This window comes from Trichosurus vulpecula, chromosome 3 (genome assembly GCF_011100635.1).
Source record: "Trichosurus vulpecula isolate mTriVul1 chromosome 3, mTriVul1.pri, whole genome shotgun sequence".
NCBI lineage: Eukaryota > Metazoa > Chordata > Mammalia > Diprotodontia > Phalangeridae > Trichosurus > Trichosurus vulpecula.
This window is the reverse complement of record NC_050575.1, coordinates 407,510,003-407,522,423: the sequence shown is the minus strand read 5'-3', so window position 1 is coordinate 407,522,423 and position 12,421 is coordinate 407,510,003.

Here is a 12,421-nt window from a genome sequence, read left to right as displayed (position 1 = left end):
TGATTCATAGCAGGATTTCATGACTGGAATGGGTACTTATCGGGTTTGTCTGAGAACACCTGTTGCTTGTTAAAGCAATACAGTAATTATTTTATTTTGCCAGCAGGTGAGCACAAAGATCGTTGTTACGCCAAGCTCAGGGCACAGTTTGCTTGCCTCAACTTAGCTTTAGAAACAGGGTGTCTCTGAATATCTTGACAAAAGAAGGTCACTATGTCTTCCAGAGCTGGTCAGGATATTTAGTAGTAGTAGTAATTTAGTATTTAGTAGTAGTAATTTGGTAAATTAGTATTTAGTGGTAATTTAGCCTGTTATCAGCAGCCACCACAACAGTATCCCAACCTCCTAATCTATGCTGCTACCATCTTAAACTCTGGAGTCCCTGCCTGATTCAATGGCGCTGGGTCTGGGACAGGGACAGAGACCTCTCTCTCTTAATGAGTAGTGTAGAAGTCCACCTGAAGATGCCGGACTGTATTATTCTCAACACCTTTATGACTGGCCTCTCACACTGCTCCAGACCTGAATAAAAAGCTTCAGGGAAAGTTTGGCTGCTGTAACTCAAGGGCACAGCTGCTTCCACCACAAAATCTTAGGTCAGAGCAGTGACTGCTGTGTTGTCAGGACTGAGCTCAGTTGGCTCCCCTCCAACCCCCTCGCCCATCCTAGGCACCATCTTATTCACATTACATTCTACCAACTTTGGCAGGGCAGAGAGCTAAGAGTAATCCACCAAAAGAGGATTTGGGTGTGTGTGTAAAGAAGATAATCAGGATGCTAGGGGCCCCATCCGTCCGACTCCAAGTTTGGTTGTTCCACACCGCTCAGGCTGGGCTCTGCTCCACTCCGTTCCCAGCTCCCAGCTCCGTGTGGGATAGACCTCACCCAGAGACCATCCAGGCTGTCCTGGGCTGGAGCCCTGCTTCCCTCTGCTGTTCTGTGGGTTCTGCCGTTCTAGAATTGGTTCAGAGCCATTTTTTATAGGTTTTTGGAAGGACTCGGGTACGGAGCTCACACTAGTCCCTGCTTACCAGCCGCCATCTTAGCTCCGCTCCCGTGTAAAGGAGATAAACAAGTGGGATTACTTAACATTCCCAATCAAGTTCATGTTGGAGAAGCAAAAATTCTGGTTTTACTAAGAATGCTGGCTTATTTTTATCCAGGCCTCAAAACCTTCCATCCATGTTCTCAGTCATGCACAATTATTCAAGGTAAATCAGTAAGAATTGTCTAATCATCCTGTGCTCTCAAGGAGCTCAGTCAGTGGGAGATAACAACAGGCAACCATGTGCAAACAACATGTAGACAAGATAAATAGGAGTTAATCAGCAGAAGGTGAAACAGGCAATAAACACAACATCAACGATAATCATAAATGTAGTTCTCTATCGCAAAGTATGAGAGACTCTCCATAAAGAAGGTAAAAGAAGTATGACAGAAAACTCTCAGGGCAGAGCCAAGATGGCGGCTGGAAAGAAGGGACTAGTGTGAGCTCCGTATTGAGTCCCTGCAAAAACCTATAAAAAATGGCTCTGAACCAATTCTAGAACTGCAGAACCCACAAAAGAGCAGAGGGAAGCAGGGCTCCAGCCCAGGACAGCCTGGATGGTTTCTGGGTGAGGTCTATCCCGCAGGGAGCTGGGAGCAGAGCGGAGCAGAGCCCAGCGTGCGCCACACAGACCAACCAGACCAGGAGCCGGGCAGAGCGTGCGCTAGCACCCTGAATCAGCAAGCTGCAGCAGTTACCAGACTTCTCAACCCACCAACGCCAAAGACAACAGAGAAAGTTAGTGGGAAAAGCTGTGGGAGTCGAAGGAGTGGGGCAGCTACAGAAGTACAGCTGCAGTTGCTTCTGGCCCCAGGCCCACCTGGTGGGAGGAATTAAGTGGTGGATCAGAACAGGAGTGAAGAGCCTGCTGAAGATCTAAGGCCACTCCGGGTTGGAGGTTCTTGGGGAAGGAGAAGTGCTGGTGTGGCAGAGCTGGTGCATCCCTCCAAGCTTAGAACATAGAAGTCTTCAGTCTACAAGCAGTCATACCCCACTGAAAAACTCAAGGGTCAAGTTAGTTGGTTGGGAATATGGCCAGGCAGTGAAAACACACCCAGATTCACCATGAAAAGGTAATCAAGAAACAGAAATTGCAAGGGACTTACTAAAGTTGAACTGTTTTGTTTACAGTCCTGCACGGAAAGAAAATATGTATGATTCATGGGACCTCAGTATTAGGGTAGCTGAAGGGAATAGGCATATGTGTATATATATGAGTGTGTATGTATGTATATATGTATGTGTATATATGTAGAGAGAGAGAGAGCGGGCACAGGGTGAGTTGAAGAGGAAGGGAAGATATCTAAAAGAAATCAAATTAAGGGATGAGAGAGGAATATATTGAGAGAGGGAGATAGGGAGGAATAGAATGGGGTAAATTATCTTGCATAAAAGTGGCAAGAAAAAGCAGTTCTGTAGGAAGAGAAGAGAAGTCAGATGAGGGGGAATGAGTGAATCTTGCTGTCATCAGATTTGACCTGAGGAGGGAATACCATACATACTCAATTGGGTATCTTACCCCACAGGAAAAAAGGACGAAGAAGATAAAAACAAGGGTGGGGATGATAGAAGGGAGGGCAGATGGGGGTGGAGGTAATCAAAAACAAACACTTTCAAAAGGGGACAGGGTCAAGGGAGAAAATTCAATAAAGGGGGATAGGTTAGGAAGGAGCAAAATATAGTGAGTCTTTCACAACATGAGTATTGTAGAAGGGTTATACATAATGATTTGCATGTGGCCTATGTTGAATTGCTTGACTTCTTAGGGAGGGTGGGTGGGAAGGGAAGAGGGGAGAGAATTTGGAACTCAAAGTTTTAAAAACATGTTCAAAAAGAAAAAAAAAGTTTTTGCATGCAACTAGAAAATAAGATACACAGGCAATGGGGTGTAGAAATTTATCTTGCCCTGCAAGAAAGGAAGGGAAAAGGGGATGGGAGGGGAGTGGGGTGACAGAAGGGAGGGCTGACTGGGGAACAGGGCAATCAGAATATATGCCATCTTGGAGTGGGGGGGAGGGTAGAAATGGGGAGAAAATTTGTAATTCAAACTCTTGTGAAAATCAATGCTGAAAACTAAATATATTTTTAAAAAAAGTCTAAGAAGGTATCAATCCCTAGCCACTTTTTCAGCCATAGTTAGGAAATGTTTTGAAAGAAACTTCAGTGGAAATAGGCCTTTTTTAACATGTTCAGGTTGAAGCTTTGTGCCTATTGAGTAAGACCTACTTACAAAAATAGGCTTTATGGGAATATTAAGGAACCACAGTATCTAAAACTATTCATCTCATAGCTCTGCTGCCTCACATAAAACTCTTGAAAAAGAAATAGTTACTGCTACTTTATGGTGATACAACACTTCCATCAGTTAACTTGCAGGCTGTTTTCTTCATAAACTAAAAACTGCAGTATCAGATTGAAGATTTGAACTGTTTACTTTTAAACCTATTTAGTGCACAGTATATGCAAGCAATATTTGGGTTCTTAAAAATTTATTCTTTAATTTTTTTCCTCTGTCTCTGGGCAAATTTCATTATTACTAGGGCAGAGATGGGGCTTATCACTCTTCAAATTATATGAAAGGCTCTTTCTTCTATAAAGCCCTTTTGAAGCAGATCCTCCTTCTGGAGTTAGAACAATTTAGTATATTGAAGAACTAGTACAGTGCCTGGCACATAGTAGGTGCTTAATAATGCTTCTTGATTGATTGATTCACTGAGAGTGTGATGCATATAACCAAGTGAGACGTAATTGAGCTTCTCCAGAAGAGATTGCAGGCTCTTAAATACCTTCTAATTAATAGCTGCCTAATTTTTCAGCAATGCCTTGATAAATGAATCCTCTAAGAATAAAAAAAAAGTTCTCTAAACAATTTAAGTCATATCCTGCCGAACCAAGTATTCCTGGATATGGTGGTGGGACATCTTTCCTCAGCAGTCCAATACTCAATATTTTGGATCTTATGTGTTTGCTGTTTTCTAATTTGCAGATTTGGGGTCATTATTCTGGCCAGAGGTGTACTCCCTCCTAATGGTCTATTATTCAAATTATGTAATGCAGTGAATAAATTGTCCTTCCAATGTTGTTTTGAATTATTAGAACTTAATCTCTTTGCTAATATTTTAGCTAATCTTTTGCCTCAATATTCATTAGGGAAATTGGTATGTAATTTTTGTTCTCTGTTTTGGTACTTCCTGGTTTAGGTATCAGCACTATATTTGAATAATAAAAAGAATTTGGAAGAAAAAAAAACAAACAAAAAAAGAATTATTAGAACTTAACTTTCTTAACTGTTCTTTCAACAATCCATTCATTTCTTCTATCAATTCAGATGCTTGTGGATAATATGAAATATGATATATCTACTCTCTATTGTTCAATACACAATATCTCTTCATCTCATTACCTTTCAAATGTAACCCATTGTCCCTTTGGATCTACATTGGGGTTCCATAATATAGACTTGTAATATCTAGAGTTTTACAGGTGTTTTTCTGGGTTGCATTCTTGTAAGGGCAAGCCACTAGTACACCTGAATAGGTGTCAACACAAATACATGTAAATTTGCATCCTTTATCTTAGGTTAGTGGTCAAATGTAATCTATCTGCCAGATCTGGGCTGGAACTTTTCCCCTTGCTATTTCTCCAGTTACTACCCGAGGAACAGTTCATTCCTTTTCTAATTGACATACGACATTCCTCTATTACTTTAACAATGAATAAGAGATACTAATACCTTGATCCTGTGCCCCCCGGTGTGTGGCCTGGACCCCTAAATATCCAGCCATTTGGTGGACCCATCTTGCTAGTACAATGTCATCAGTTGGTGTCAAAGTAGGGACAATATGTTCAGTAGCAATCTTTGGTAGTCAATCAGCATGTGCATTGTACTAATGTTCTGGCGCAGTGAGGGGCACATGAGCATCTACATGAAAAACTGACAAATTAGTAACCAAAGACATGTCCCATATATCTTCCCATGGTTCTTTGCTCTAAACTTGTTTACCATGAATTTCCCAATTCGGCTTTTTCCACATTGACATCCATGTAGCTAACCCATTAGCTACTGCCCATGAATCAGTGAATATATGACACTGTCCTCCTTTCTCTGTTTTAATAGCTTGATCTACTGCCATAAGTTCAGCATATTGACTACTTCCACCTATCCCAGTACTTTCCAAAATTCTCTTAGTACATGACTTATAGGCTACTGCTTTCCAATGTCTTTTATGTCCCAAATATTTTGCTGTCCCATCAGTAAACCATGCATGTTTCTTCTGTTCTTCAGTCAGTCCTTCGTATCTGTCATTCCATTTTACCAAGGATTATACCAACTGTTGCCTTGATTCAGAGGGTTTGTTATTTCAGTCAATGTTGATAGACTCACATAGAGCAGAAACACCACTTTTGCCTGTTTTTTACCTATTCTGAACATACCATTTCCATTTAATTATGCTAGCTTCTTGCACATGTCCAATTCTGTGAGATGCTGGGGTACTCATTACCCAAATCATAATAGGGATTCCAGGCCCTAATATCACTTCGTGATCCAGAGTCAGTTGTTCATTCTCTACCAAAGCCCAATATTTAGCTAACAACTGCTTTTCAAAAGGTTGTAGCCAGAATGGACTTTGTTTTCTTTGAATGACTCAGCTCGCCTCGTTGAGCTTCCCTGGACGCTGGGGCTTGCTCTTCCGGGGCAGGACCAGAGCTTCCTGTGTGATGAGTCGTGGCGCTGGCTGAGGGGAGGTGTGTTAACGTGGTCTACGCTGGGGGAGGGGCCAAGTCAAGAACCAATCGGCCCTGGTCAGTTCAGGCGGCGCTTGATGATGTCAAAAACTCTATAAGAGGGGAGAGGACAGCTTGAAGATTCTCCTTTCCTTTTCCGGTTGGAGCCAGAGACACCTACAGCTGAAGCTGAGCTGCCGGTAGCAGAGCTGACTAGAGGCTAGTGGGTAATCTTCTTACCGTAGAGGGGAAGCATGTATACGATTTTGCCTTATACCATCTCGCTTCTCTGTGGCCTTCTGGTTACCCTTATAAGGCGGACTTATTGGGCCTGGAAGCTTTTGATGAAAATATCAAAATGGGGACGCTGGTTTGTGGGCTTGTTATTGTGGAGTGTAAATACATGCTTTAGTTCTCCTGCCTTCTGCCTAGAGAATTCCTTATATCTTGCGGTTCCGGACCTTTTAGGCACATATGAGATTCTCTTTGAAATCATAAATTCTGCCTTCCTAATATAAAGGTGTATATTGTAATCCAGATGAAGGTAGTTTCTTGACAAAAATCCTAAGGGTACATTTCGGCTTAGTTGTTTCTGCCATAAACTCCAATTCGCATAGTCATCTTGTACAGTCACTTGTAATTCCACTGGTCCATTTTGCATGGGTCATAAATCCAGAGCCAATTGTATAGCAGCTTTAGCTTTTTAAAAGCTTTACTCTGTTCAAGTCCCCAATCAAATTCATATTTTTTCCTGGTAGCATTATATAAGGGTTTCAAAATTTGTCCAAGATGTGGGATGGTGGTATTGCCAATATCCAAACAGTCCTATGAACTTTTGTGCCTCTTTCTTATTGGTGGAGATAGGAAAATCTTGAATCTTCTGTCAAGCTTGTGGGAGAATTTCTTGCAGACCTTTATTCCACCCCAAAATTTCATGGTTTGAGTTGGTCCTTGAATCTTTGCAGGGTTAATTTCCCGTCCTTTGTTTTCCTTATGCTCAATTAAAAGCATCAAACTCTTCTCAATTGCTTTTACATTTTCTCCCTGTATCAAAATATCATCTATGTGGTAGGTAAGCTGTACACCAGGTAACTTCAATTCATCCAAATGTTCAGCCACAATCCCATGACAAATAGTTGGGCTATGCAGATATCCTTGTGACAATTGGGTAAAAGTATATTGTTGGCCCTGCCACGTAAAAGCAAACTGATCCCATTGTTCGGAGTCTATCGATATTGTAAAGAAAGCATTGGTCAAATCAATAACTGTGTGCCAAGTCCCATCATATTTCTGCATCTTTTCTATTAAGGTAACAGTATCTGGAACGGTAGCATACAAGGGTGGAGACATTTTATTCAATTATCTATAATCCACTGTCATTCTCCACGTTCCATCTGACTTTCATACTGGCTGGACAGGAATATTCCATTGAGTCGTTGTAGGGACTAACACTCCTGCTTCAACATATTCCTTTATAGTATTGGCAATTTCATCCTGCCCACCTGGCACACAATACTGCTTCAAAGTAATTATTTTAGAAGGTTCAGGTAAAGTGATTGGGTCCATCTTTAATTTTCCCACTGAAACTGTATTAATTCCTATCTTCCTTACTGCAAATTGATATCTACCTTCAGGCAAATTCAGAGTCATGCTTTTCAATATATCTATTCCAATGATGTATTCGGGAATGGGTACAATGACCTCAGTATATTCTTTCTTAGGCAATTGTCCAATTTTCATCATCAATTTCACTTGTTTGGCTGATAGTTTAGACCCTCCCAGTCCCATCATGTTAATAGGAGCTCCATGCTTAAATTTATCAGGGTTTCCATAAATCAAGCTGGCCTCAGCCCCAGTGTCTATCAGTGCCCTAGTTACAGTATTTAATCCATTCTTCCAATATATAGTCAGATTAATATGAGGTCCATAATCCCGTCTGTGTGTTTCTTTCATCTGAGCTTGGGCTCTGCCTATTCCCTAGTCTCCTTGAAGGTGTGACTCACTTGGATACAAGGATTCAAGATCTGTAGGATTTGTAGCGGCAGTTCTTACTTCTCTATTCAGTTTGCTATTAAGCCCCTTATCTTGGTACATTTTATATAACTCATTAGTTGGAATACCATCTATTCTTCTAAAATCTACCCCTCCTCTCAATAGAGCAGTAAACATCTCTCTTTGTTACTCTATTTGTTGGTTTTTGAATCCGTTAGCTATGTACCCATCTTTCCCGAGGAAACCTATTTCCCCAGTCCCCTAAGTCACTGTGAGATCTTATCCAGCACCTCTGAGAGAGGGTTCCCTACTTCTGCAATCAGCAAAGTCAGAATCACATGTTATAAGTGGCAGGGGGGGGCAGAGAGGGGGGGGAATGCTGTCTTAACTATCAAATTCCTATGAGAGACTCCCAAGTTTCATAATAAGCTTCAGCATTACCCAATATAATAACGGTCTTCATCACCTCCTCCTTTAACTTTCTTGTACAGTCTCTAGTTGAAGATCAGGATGTATTTGGAGTAGGCCACATGGTATCAGTAGGATATTCCTCTTTACAGCCTATCGTGGTCAAAGCCAACAAATTGGTTGCTTGGTTAGTTCTTTGCAAATGATAATTCCTAAAAGCTTGCCATACAAAAGAGTTGTAATACTTATGAATCTCATACAATCTACAGAATTTACAGACACTCCTGCAGCTCCTTCATCACTGATTCTCACCATCCAAGATATTAACGATTCTCCCATTCTCTGGGTGAACCTACTCAAGAAATCTGTGATTTCCTGCTGTGTAAAATCCTCTAAAAACCAGCCTAAACTGAGTAGCCTCATCTTCTGTTTTCTGCCTCCTCTTCTGTATGGGGCACAGTTCTCTTTGAGAAGTCTGGTGTGATACTGTCTTACTGTCTCTATGAGAAGTAGCTTGCAACAAAGTTTCACTTGGTGCTGGAAGTTTTGACATTGTATCCTCCTGTCTAGATTCTCTGCCCCTGTTACCATGGTAACCAGACTGACTGCTAGATTCGACCTTGGCTGAACTGAGGTGCACTCTTGACCTCTTTGGCTCCCTCTGCCTTCTAGCTGAATTTACAACAGGGCTGTTAGCTTCCTGATGGTCTACCACCTGAGTTTCTCCATCTTGCTGTGGTATAGGCTGAGTATTTTCAGACGTTTCAGCAACTGTCTGAGTCTGAGCTCTCCTAATAGTCTGCCTCCGTGTTCCCATACCATACAATAGGCTGTGAGTAAAATCCAGCCTCGTCTAGAGATCGCTCTTGGGATCCCCATTCCTGGCTCAATAGTAACCGGTCTGAGGCATCACTACAAATCTCTGAGTCCTCCACTCTGTAGCTTCTGGTTCCAGTCCTCACAGAGACCAGTGCCCTTAGACCACTCCTTGCAAGGGAGCAATAAGTTACATCCTCCCATCCTGGGACAACCATTTCTTCTTCTAAAGCCCTTCTACCTCTAAATAGAGATCATATACCTTGTGATCCCATCCTCCTAGTCGCCAAATGAAACATAAGGCAATAAACACAACATCAATAATAATTTTGAATGTAGTTCTGTATCACAAAGTATGAGAGACTCTCCATAAAGAAGGTAAAAGAAGTATAACATTTATTCAGATACCAGGGAACCAGATCCCATAACCAAATGCTCAGTTCCCACAGCCAGTCAGTCTACTTCGTCATAACAGCACGGAACCCAAAACATTCAGTACACAATATCACAGCATGGAACCTGGCCATCCCAAAACCTCTCCGACCCCCTGCTGGGGTCTTCCCCAAAACAAACTCCGTACAGCTAAGTCAGCCTGTTAAGTTTTAACAATCACAAGGGCAGCCAATAGCAGCCGGCAGCCATAACATCTCTCTCTCTCTCTCTCTCTCTCTCTCTCTCTCTCTCTCTCAGCATTTTCTGTGACATAACTTCCTTTTCCTGTCAGGAAGCTCCTCCCACCATGTAACTTAAGCTTCCTGTGATGTAAGCAGGTCACATGGCCTATTAATGGGTGGGAAAGATCTTCAAACCAAAATTGCTATTACAAGAAGGTCAGTTCTAGGATTAAGGGGGATGGGGGAAAAGTTCTTGCTGAATGGGGATGAGATTTTAGGTGGGACCTGAAGGAAGCCGGGAGATGAGGAATCAACGTTCCAGGCATGGGGGACAACTATGTTAGAAATACACTTGGCACAGAGATTTAGGAATAAAGGACAATTTATTATTGAGGAATCCAAAGGAGTTGGGCTTATGTTCCTGGTCAGGAGTGGGCTTTACTTTTCTTTGGGAAGAGGAAGCAATGAATACAAAAGTGAGAGTAGCTTTATAGTATTAGATGATGCATCACCAGCCCAGTACCTCTGTTCAGAGAACAGATTGGTCCGCTCCCTTCTAGGTTACAATCTTCCTCACACTCCCCTTATACGCAGCTCCTTGATATGTTCCCCTCCTCAGCATATGTCCCATGTTAAAAAATGGTGGAAAACTCCTCCCTGTGAGTGTGTAAGGTAATTAGCCAGTTAAGCATGTGTAATGTTGTGTAGAAAATAACAGCAAGATGAGACCTGGGTTCAAGGTAAATTTAAGTGTGGATTTATTGATCAAGCGCACGACTACCTGGAGTATATACTCAAATCAGGCAGCCCCGAACTGAGGGACGTACAGGCTTATAAAGGCAAAAACCACAATTACACAATTAGGGAGGGTCGCTAGCAGAAGCAATGACTTACAGAAGCAAAGATCAGCCATTGGTTAGATTCATAGCTCAGAGCTAATTTGGGAATATGGCACAAGGATACAGGGGTGCAACCATCTTGTGACAAGGGGGTCCCTCTTGGGTCATGATCAGTTTCCTGTAACTGGGTGGAGGGTACAGGGTGGAATTTCCCAGAAAGCAACCCCTACTTGATCAGCTATGGTCTGAGTGGAGGGACCTAGCTTGGTCAGCAGAATAGTTGCATATAACCCAGGGTGATTAGACTTGGCAGTCCTTGGTGACTTCCTTGCCTCAGGGGAGGGCCTAGTTTACACATGAGTTTGAGTGACATGTTTGGGACATCAGAGGCTTTTTAGACTACGTGGGTTTAAGTGGCCTCTTTGTGCCAATTCTAGGTCACGTGGGTGAGTTGCTATGATGATTCTAGGTCATGTGGGTGAGTTGCATGTGTGACCCTTGACCCTGAAAAAGATATAAAACCATGGGTTGGCTTTCTCTTTTTTCGAGCTCTTGCCCACATCCATGGTGGCGCTGGTGACTCTGGGCCAGCCCTTGTTACGAGCTCTTGGGCTGAACCTAGATGTTGATAACTATGAATTGTATTTGGTCTGTCGTTGATGTTTGTAATTTGTTTGTATTTGTTCCAGAGTTCAGGGTGCTGGCTTTTTCCCTTGAACTAAGTGAATGGTATTTGTATGCTGAATTAAAGTAAGCTTGTCAACCCCTTAACGTTGCTTTCCTTAGTAAAGCAGATCAAAAGAACCTGGGCTTTTGCAGCGTGCTGGTAGTGTGCTTGTTGTTGGGCTTGTGTTGGTCTTTCACCCCCACAACAGCTGCTAGCCAGATTGTTGAAACAGAGTACTACCAACTCCTGTCTGAAATATTAAATGAAAATATTTTTACAGCTGAAAAGGGTGTTAAACAACCATTACTTTCCAATTCATCTATTTGGAAATGGAAGAGACTTTAAAGTCCAATTTTCTCAACTTATGAATTATGGAAGTGAGGCCCAGAGAGGGAAAGTAACTTGGTGAAGGTCAAAAGAGTAGTAAAATGGCAGATCTTCACTTTGATCCCAGGTCCTCCTGACTCCAATCCAAAGCTATGCCAATACCTTTTCTCTGTAACCAAATCAAGCCACAGATGAGTTTATAGACAAAAACATTCATAAGATCACTCAATGGGGAAGCAAAGAACTGGAAACAAATTGAATTGTCAAAAACAAAGAATGGCTAGAAAAAATTGCATATGAATACAATGCACTATCATTACACAGTAAGAAATGACAAATACGAGGGATTCTGTGGCACATTGGAAGGTGTGTATTAACTGATGCAGTGTGAAGTAGAGCCAACAGAACGTTATACACAAAAGCTACAAATACATAATTAAAAAAAAACCAGATACTGAACTCTGAATAATTGAAAAAAAGTTAAACTTCTCATAACAGGGAAAATGGAGACCACCAGAAAGAATGTTTGATGAATTGTCAAGTAGAGCCATAATAGCTATTTTTGTGTAACTATATTTCTTTGGCATGAAGGAGGGTAAAAGTTGGAGAGTATGGGAAAGAAGTAGTTTTTATAGAAATGCCTGTGGTGAACTAGCACAAAGCATTATAGAAAAGGTAAAACAGCCTTTTCTAATTGTTCTCTAACCGTTTGTTTAACAATGTAGTCTAGGAAGGTGCCATAATTATCAAAGTCACTGGTATAGGCTTGGCAAAATACACACTTTCTTTTTTGAAACTTAGCACATATCCCTTTTTCCCGTCCTGTGGTACCTCCCCTGGTCTCCAAAATCTCTCAGGGGCAAGTAATTGGCTAAGCAATTAACATATTTTACACTTCTTTCAGAACAGCTGGACCCTGCCTGGCTCCTTTTACTTAGGGTATCCACTTCCTGTTGAGAATTTTGGGGCTTTCATTCCCAATTCA